The sequence below is a fragment of the Physella acuta genome, unplaced genomic scaffold (genome assembly GCF_028476545.2).
Source record: "Physella acuta isolate Inbredline_101_S28 unplaced genomic scaffold, ASM2847654v3 ptg000516l, whole genome shotgun sequence".
NCBI classification, from domain to species: domain Eukaryota; kingdom Metazoa; phylum Mollusca; class Gastropoda; family Physidae; genus Physella; species Physella acuta.
In genome coordinates this window covers 612,501-620,367 of record NW_026732035.1, presented here as the reverse complement: position 1 = coordinate 620,367, position 7,867 = coordinate 612,501, and the positions used below count along the sequence as shown (strand labels likewise).

Below are 7,867 nucleotides of genomic sequence, written 5' to 3'. Positions count from 1 at the left end.
CAAGTGTACCAAGTGTACCAAGTGTACCAATTGTACCGAGTGTACCGAGTGTACCAAGTGTACCAAGTGTACCAAGTGTACACGTGTACCAAGTGTACCGAGTGTACCGAGTGTACCAAGTGTACCAAGTGTACCGAGTGTACCAAGTGTACCGAGTGTACCAAGTGTACCGAGTGTACACATTACCAAGTGTACCGAGTGTACCAATTGTACCGAGTGTACCGAGTGTACCAAGTGTACCAAGTGTACCAAGTGTACCGAGTGTACCAAGTGTACCAAGTGTACCGAGTGTACCAAGTGTACCGAGTGTACCAAGTGTACCGAGTGTACACATTACCAAGTGTACCGAGTGTACCAATTGTACCGAGTGTACCGAGTGTACCGAGTGTACCAAGTGTACCAAGTGTACCAAGTGTACCAAGTGTACCGAGTGTACCGAGTGTACCGAGTGTACCAATTGTACCAAGTGTACCGTCCATTAGAGTTAGATCCACTAGGTCTGGAACCCGTAACGTCTGTAATTCTTAAATGGAACTTTGGGTAAAATGCGAACATGCGAAACATGAACAGCAGCCGAAGTTTTGTCAGCGTGAGTGTTCCAGCAACCGTTTAGCAGAAGGATGAACACCCCAGGCGCCAGTATGGAGGTAAGTCTGCGAATCCATTCACTCCTTCCTAAAATATTTTCAGGGGGGAGGAAGATGAAGGTGGTAATGTTGCCATCAAAATCCTGAAATATCATCAATTTTATCTTTTTAACGTCATCAATTTTATCTGTTTAACTTCATCAATTTTATCTATTAATTTTCATCAATTTTGTTTATTACTTTTAATGAACATGTACACTTCGTCGATTTTATCAGCTACTTTTAATGAAAATGTACACTTCGTCGATTTTATCAGCTATTTTTAATGAAAATTAAAATAATCTATTCATGAAGTGCATAACCTATATTCAGTAATAATATTTAATCATAAACTAAAACGTACAAATAAGATTCCATAAAATTGCATACAAACTTGTTATGATTTCACTAACCATTAACCTAATGTTATACAGAAAAAAAAAGTTACTAATGATAATTCCTTAACCTCGACTTCAACTTCCACCCTGATTCAATTCACCAGGTGCCCACAAAATCTCAGCAACTTTTCTGTGAGCCTAATAGGGTCCTTCCCATTAATCACAGCACCCACCCCCCCCCCCTCCCCCCGCCCTAATCTTGAATTACTATACACAATCGCCATTTTTCTTAATATGGATGTTGCTAATCATTAAAGACTTCAAATTAATTATCTCACCTGCACCATCACATTAGGAAAGTTGATTTTCATCACCATGACCAAAACGGCCTTCCATAACTGGCACCCCACTAACTCGTCTGTTGGAGATGTTGAAGTCAATTGAACACATTTTTTAAATCAGGGAATGTTAAAATATTGTAAGAGTCTAGAAGTCATTAAACACAACTTTGTACTTACATACTTCACGTCTTAAAATGTTGTAAGACTCTAGAAGTCATAAAACACAACTTTGTACTTACATACTTCACGTCTTAAAATGTTGTAAGAGTTTAGAAGTCATAAAACACAACTTTGTACTTACATACTTCACGTCTTAAAATGTTGTAAGAGTTTAGAAGTCATAAAACACAACTTTGTACTTACATGCTTCACGTCTTAAAATATTGTAAGAGTCTAGTAGTCATAAAACACTACTTTGTACTTACATACTTCACGTCTTAAAATGTTGTAAGACTCTAGAAGTCATAAAACACAACTTTGTACTTACATACTTCACGTCTTAAAATGTTGTAAGAGTCTAGAAGTCATTAAACACAACTTTGTACTTACATACTTCACGTCTTAAAATGCTGAAAAGGTGAGTGCTAATCTCGTGGAAATGATTTTTGAACATCCACGTCTTTAGGTCGAGGGGAATACTGGCTCTGGTTTCATTGAAGAGACGGTTTCGTACTAAGAAAATATACACATAATATATCCAGATGTATACAAGTGATTATGTAGCCAAAGTAACAAACGTGTCAAAAAAATGTATTATTTTATTATCGAGGAACGGATAAATCAATCCTCAATGTTGTGATACTACGTTCTTGATCAACACTAAACTTAATTTTAAAAAATACCACTTAGCAATTCTTTTAGTTAGTTTTAAATAGAAATTTGATGTTTTAAATAGAAATAATATTAGAACAAAAATATGTATTATATGCTTAACACTGGAATTGTTTGTATCTATTTGATTTTAGACATGATCTATGACAGGGGTCGGCAATCTGCGGCTCGCGAGCCGCATGCGGCTCTTTTGACGTCCAGATGCGGCTCTCCAGCTCCTTGCACAAATATTAATAGTTATATAATTTCATTTTTACTGGACGGTGGGGTACGACTTTACCCTGCGTTCAGTGGGATGGAAGATAAGCCTGGTGAGAACCAAAGGATAGAAGCGAACGATGCAAGTTATTCAAACCGATATCCAAGCCAGTTAGTCGGCGTTTGTCGTGTTGAGTACTGCCTGGCTAATGGGAGACACCTCCTGAGACGGTGATATCCGTAAAGAAAAAATAAATTAAAAATTAACAGCTTCTAAAGTAAATTGAGATAGTCCTAGAATTATATTATTTGATTACTAATTTTACTATTCTGGTGAAACATGTCTATGTTTTTATATGAATTAATATTATTTCATATTTAAAGCTATTTATTTTAAATAACAAATCATCTTTATTTACCTAATCCTAATCAAATACAGAATATTGAACTAAAAATGTTGTGGCTCTTAAAAAACTGGGAAAGTTTGCAAATTGTAACTTTTGGCTCTTGCGTATCAAAAGGTTGCCGACCCCTGATCTATGTTATGATGTTTGAAAACTGTAGACAAAAGTTCTATAAAGGGAGTTAATACAATATTCACTCTTTTGTGGGGTTTTTCATTGTTATTTCCCATTTTAGTTGGATCGCTATGATTGTCTTTTAATAAATTTTATTTTTCGAAAAAATGAAATATATTTTATATATCTATAAACCCTAATTATAAAGCTTTATAAGCATTTAAACAAACAAAATAATTTTCTTTCACAAACAGAACTAATAGCGAAAGTCGTTTATGTTATTTATTAATACATTTTCGGATAACGTTGATATCTTACTAGAATTGGGTACCGTTTTTACTTTCTCGTATATACGTAGTATAGAGAAAGTATTGTAATCGTGCAAAAAAAAAAAATCGAGATTTTTACAAATCTCGACGTTTTACACCTCACTGATACGGAAAAACATAATTTTGCAATCTTGTCCGTATGTCTGTGTGTGTGTGTGTGTGTCTGTGTGTCTGTGTGTCCGTGTGTAAACACGATAACTTGAGTACCGTTACAGCTAGGCTGGTGAAATTTCATATATAAGTATTTTATCAAAATCGTAGATCCGTATCAACTTTTGAGCGAATTCCGATAACTGGAAGTGGTACTTTTTCTACTTTGAATTTTTCAAAAGCCTATAACTTGAGTACTATTTCAGATAGATAAATGAAATTTGATATGTAAGTAAAAGAGCTAATTCTCTACCTTCTGTCAAATTTTGAGTAATTTCCGTTGACCGGAAGTACTTATTTACGCTATTTCCGATTTCTCAAAAAACGCATGTAAATTTATAAAGTACTAATAATATTGCGCACTATTATGCGCTTTTTTATTTAGCGTTCACTTGGTGTGCATTTCTTTTTTCTACGAGATTATATTCTATTTTAAGAAATGTGAGTATTTAAAATGGATTAAAAATCATGTCTAGAAGTCTATATCCCGAGTTGCCATCCCCTGTAGTGTTATATTAGTATATTCGAGAAAGTTTAGGGGAGATCACTCCCGGTTTATTTACCAAAATAATAATTTTGATTTTGTAAGGGTAGGTTTCTGGTCTAATAGTCTAATATGGTAAGGCTATTCTAATCCATCTCTAATGAAGATAGTTCTTGCAAGCTCTCACGTATGTGAATCTGGTAAGTAAACACAAGAACATCTCGTTCGACTGTAGATTAAACCTTGAATAAAACAGGTATCAAAATGTAATACAAAGATTTTAAATACTTTAAAAATAAGAACATAAACTTTCTTACTAAAAGCTGTACTGTGTCAGGGGCGGAACTACAGTGCCGCCAGACCCCGCAATGCGGGGGGGCCCAGACCGATTGGGGGCCCAAAAATCCTGGCTAAATTATTTAAAAAAAAAAATTTAAAAAAAAAAAAAATTAGGTGGAGGTCGAGTTATCTTTCTTCTACAGTTACAAACAAACACGATAGTCGGCAAACGTCTTTGATAAAAATGCACAGACTATATAGCTCGAGAGACCGCCAGACATAAAGTCAACTTCAAAGACGCAGCCTACCGTTCTTTTTAGTGACGTCGATTAGGAGAACAAAAAAGCATTGTTATATTGTTTATATTATTAAAATACATATCTATGATTGTGTGTTTAAACTACTGGCCTGAATTCTACAAAAAATATAATTATTTATTTCGATCTCGTACATTTATAATTGCGTTCATTTTTACTTTAACAACTGTATCAATAAACTTGTAAAAGTTTAAGTTATCTCCCTTCAGCGAAGCATCTGAAATTTGACTGTGCCGGTACACTTTGAAATCGGGCTGGGGAAATGTTGCGGCGACTATCCTGGTCTTCTAGACGACCGGAAAAAGTCGGCACTATTGATGTAGATGTTCATCGGCGCTTTCTTGTCCCCTTCCAATGAACCTTCCCAACTCTCTCCCCTGCCCCCTCTCACCCCTACCCCTCACCTCTACCCCTCACCACACCCTTAATCTTACAATAAGATGTAATGCATAGATTAACGAACCGTCTATGAACTACTGAACTGTAAACTGACCACTCCTGCACATTTTGTTAAAGACACTAGTCAGTAGTTGTTCATTTACCTGATGAACAGGGGCGGAACTACAGTCCCGCCAGTCCCAGCAATGCGCGGGGGGGGGGGGGGGGGCAGGCCGTTTAGGGGCCTACCCACGGCTGACCAAAATTAATATTTTTTAAAATTTTGAATTTAATTTTCGTGCATTTTTGCCTTAATATTTGGTTTGTAAAAGAAAAACACTAGCTGCGGTACGATTATCTTTATTTTACAGTCACTATACCACGCTCTTCCGCAACAGATAAAATCCATTACACAAACTACAGTGTAAAATATAGGCAACTCTTCAAATTTGAATGACTTCTTTGACTCGTTGCCCACCACCTCTTTAATAGCTAAATAGAGGACACGTAACTATTTGACCGATCCTCCAAAGTGTACTGTCGCGGATTAGGCAGGGGATGGGGACCAAAAAGGGGGTTCAAAAATTGTCGAATTTTTTTTACATATTTTAAACAGTTATTTATAGTTGTATTTTTTAACCATTGTCAAGGCCGAGTTCTATTTCCCTACAATCAAACACACGCTGTCGTCGGCAAAATTCTTTTTAAAAAACAACAAAGTCCATAGCACGAAAAGCCGCTACATATGAAGTGGGCTTTCGTCTTTGCGGCATTGGTAAGGGACCCGAAATCCATTGTACATTTTTCAATGTTAATGTGTTTGTGATAGTGGTTGAATTTGTATCTTGCATCCTGCAAATAATAAAAAAATAATATAATACTATACTAGAAACTTCAGTTTTATATACGGTTACTTGTTTTTGCTTTTACGAGAAATATCATAGTAAACTTTTAAAGTCTATACTTGGAATAATCTCCCCTGAGTAAGTTTTACAATGGGCGATGCTGACGTACATAGATCAAGGCGTTTTGTTGTCGCTTTCAAGTTTTTTTCCCGAGCCGACCCCTATCCCACCCCTCTTTCTCAACCTCACAAGTATCGAGGAGATAAATGTATCGTTTATGAACTACTTCCTAACCGTACGATTCATTACTTTAGCACATTTTGTCAGACACTAGACAGCACTAGATCTAGATCTAGTCAACAGATATTAATTTACTTTCATAGTATTAGGCACATCTAATTCACAAAACAGGACAGGTAAGATTATTTTTATATAATTATTTAGAAATTAATTACGTTTAGAATTAATTGAACATTATTTATAGTCAATTACTATTTATAAATGACGTCATTGAGGTGGGGGTGTGTGAGGGTCTGGCTTTTTGTTAGTCCCCCCCCCCCCCCTCCCCTAAATCAGAAGGTTATCCAACGCGTGACCTGGCCACATACAGTTGTACATGTGAAAAACATTTTTCTGTCTATTTTGCATTACTGCCTCATTCACCCAATCGCCATGAAAACTTGGGAAGCTGTTGAGTACAGCCCCGCAAAAGTTTCTGTCATAGGCCTAACATTTGTACATATTGGAGTGGGGACTCCTAACGGAAATATGTGATTTAGCGCACCGTGATCCTGCATAAACGGATGAGGTTACTACTTGAATACAACCGGCGGCAGTGTCATCCTGAGCGCATCGCATATGAGCAAGTTGGCCCCCCACAGACAGTCGTTTAAAAGTTCCCACAACACTAGGAATAAGTCTCGCTACAACACTCGATGACTAAATCTAATTAGGGGTCGCACCAATGTTTCTTCCTGGGTAGACTGTTTTCGGAGGAGGGGTGGGGGAGGGGGAGCTCTGCCGGAAGAAACAATGTGTCGCACCCATCACCCGTGCAGTAATGTAACCGGTAGCTCCAAGAGCCCCGTGACTCCCCTGACACCTGGGTCGTCGCCGAGGGACTTACAGCATGCCTTGGCGTGTCTAGTTGGTAGTGTGGACAAACCCGAGCCCTAAGATCCAAGAAATGAACTGCCGACATTGTTAACATTTAATTCAACTTCTGGAAAACAGGGCACACGGTTGGTAACGTTTTGATGAAAGCCTCATAAAAACCGGCGTCAGTTTGGAGTGTTGGATTAGATTTAGAGAGTCCGTACTTCTCACATGGAAAACTGAATGGGGCCAGCTCGTGTGTTGGAAAACCTCTGATTTATTCGGGTACCGGATACATTTTTTTAAAAAATTTGGTGCGACCTTTGTTATCCATATATATATATATATATATATATATATATATATATATATATATATATATATATATATATATATATATATATATATATATATATATATGTAACTAGGGGAAGTTACCAGAGACATAAGAACGCAGTACAGCGCTGTCAACTTTGACACGACTGATGCAATAACACAGGTGTTGGCTGATAACGATCAGAAAGCCAAGGCGTAGTATCTTGGGAAGCGATACGATAAGAACGCAATACGGTCTGTCAACTTTGATGTGACAGGATGCAGATGGCTTATTAAATCGGACTGTACGACAGAAGCGGCGTAATTAACATTCTGATGCAACGATTAGAATCGATTACGATTACGATTATGATAGAACCGAATACGATTACGAATACGAAGGGGATATATAGGAAGGCGACGGCTGAGCTCGCTCTCTCTCTCGATCAGTCAGTCAGTGTGGCAGTATCAAGTTGGTTATTGAACGGGTTAGCCGTATTGTGTTAAGAAGGACGATAGACATGTGCATTCAGTTATGTGAAGACTAGTGAGGACTGTTGGGGGTCAGTTGATTCAGACTATTATTGTGAAGCATTCCTTTTGATTCATTATATTATTGTGAAGCATTTCTTTGATTCATGTAATAAAAGGATCAATAGCGAACCTGCATCTTCGAGTATCTATACTGTGGTCGATGTTGTGTAGAATGAGTGGTTAGACTCGGTAACATTTGGCGTTGTCGAGCAGAACTCGTTAACATTTGGCACTACAGGCAAATAGTCTCGTTACATATATATATATATATATATATATATATATATAT

General features: G+C 37.2%; 1 long non-coding RNA gene across 1 annotated transcript in view; it reads right to left on the bottom strand.

The window, feature by feature from the left end:
• Positions 1–2,795: 2,795 nt before the first annotated feature.
• LOC131944940 (uncharacterized) overlaps positions 2,796–7,867 on the bottom strand; it is a 7,627-nt gene continuing 2,555 nt past the window's right edge. Inside the window, exon 3 of the long non-coding RNA XR_009387098.1 lies at positions 2,796–2,892. This is a non-coding gene — a long non-coding RNA (uncharacterized LOC131944940). The remainder of the gene's footprint in view (positions 2,893–7,867) is intronic.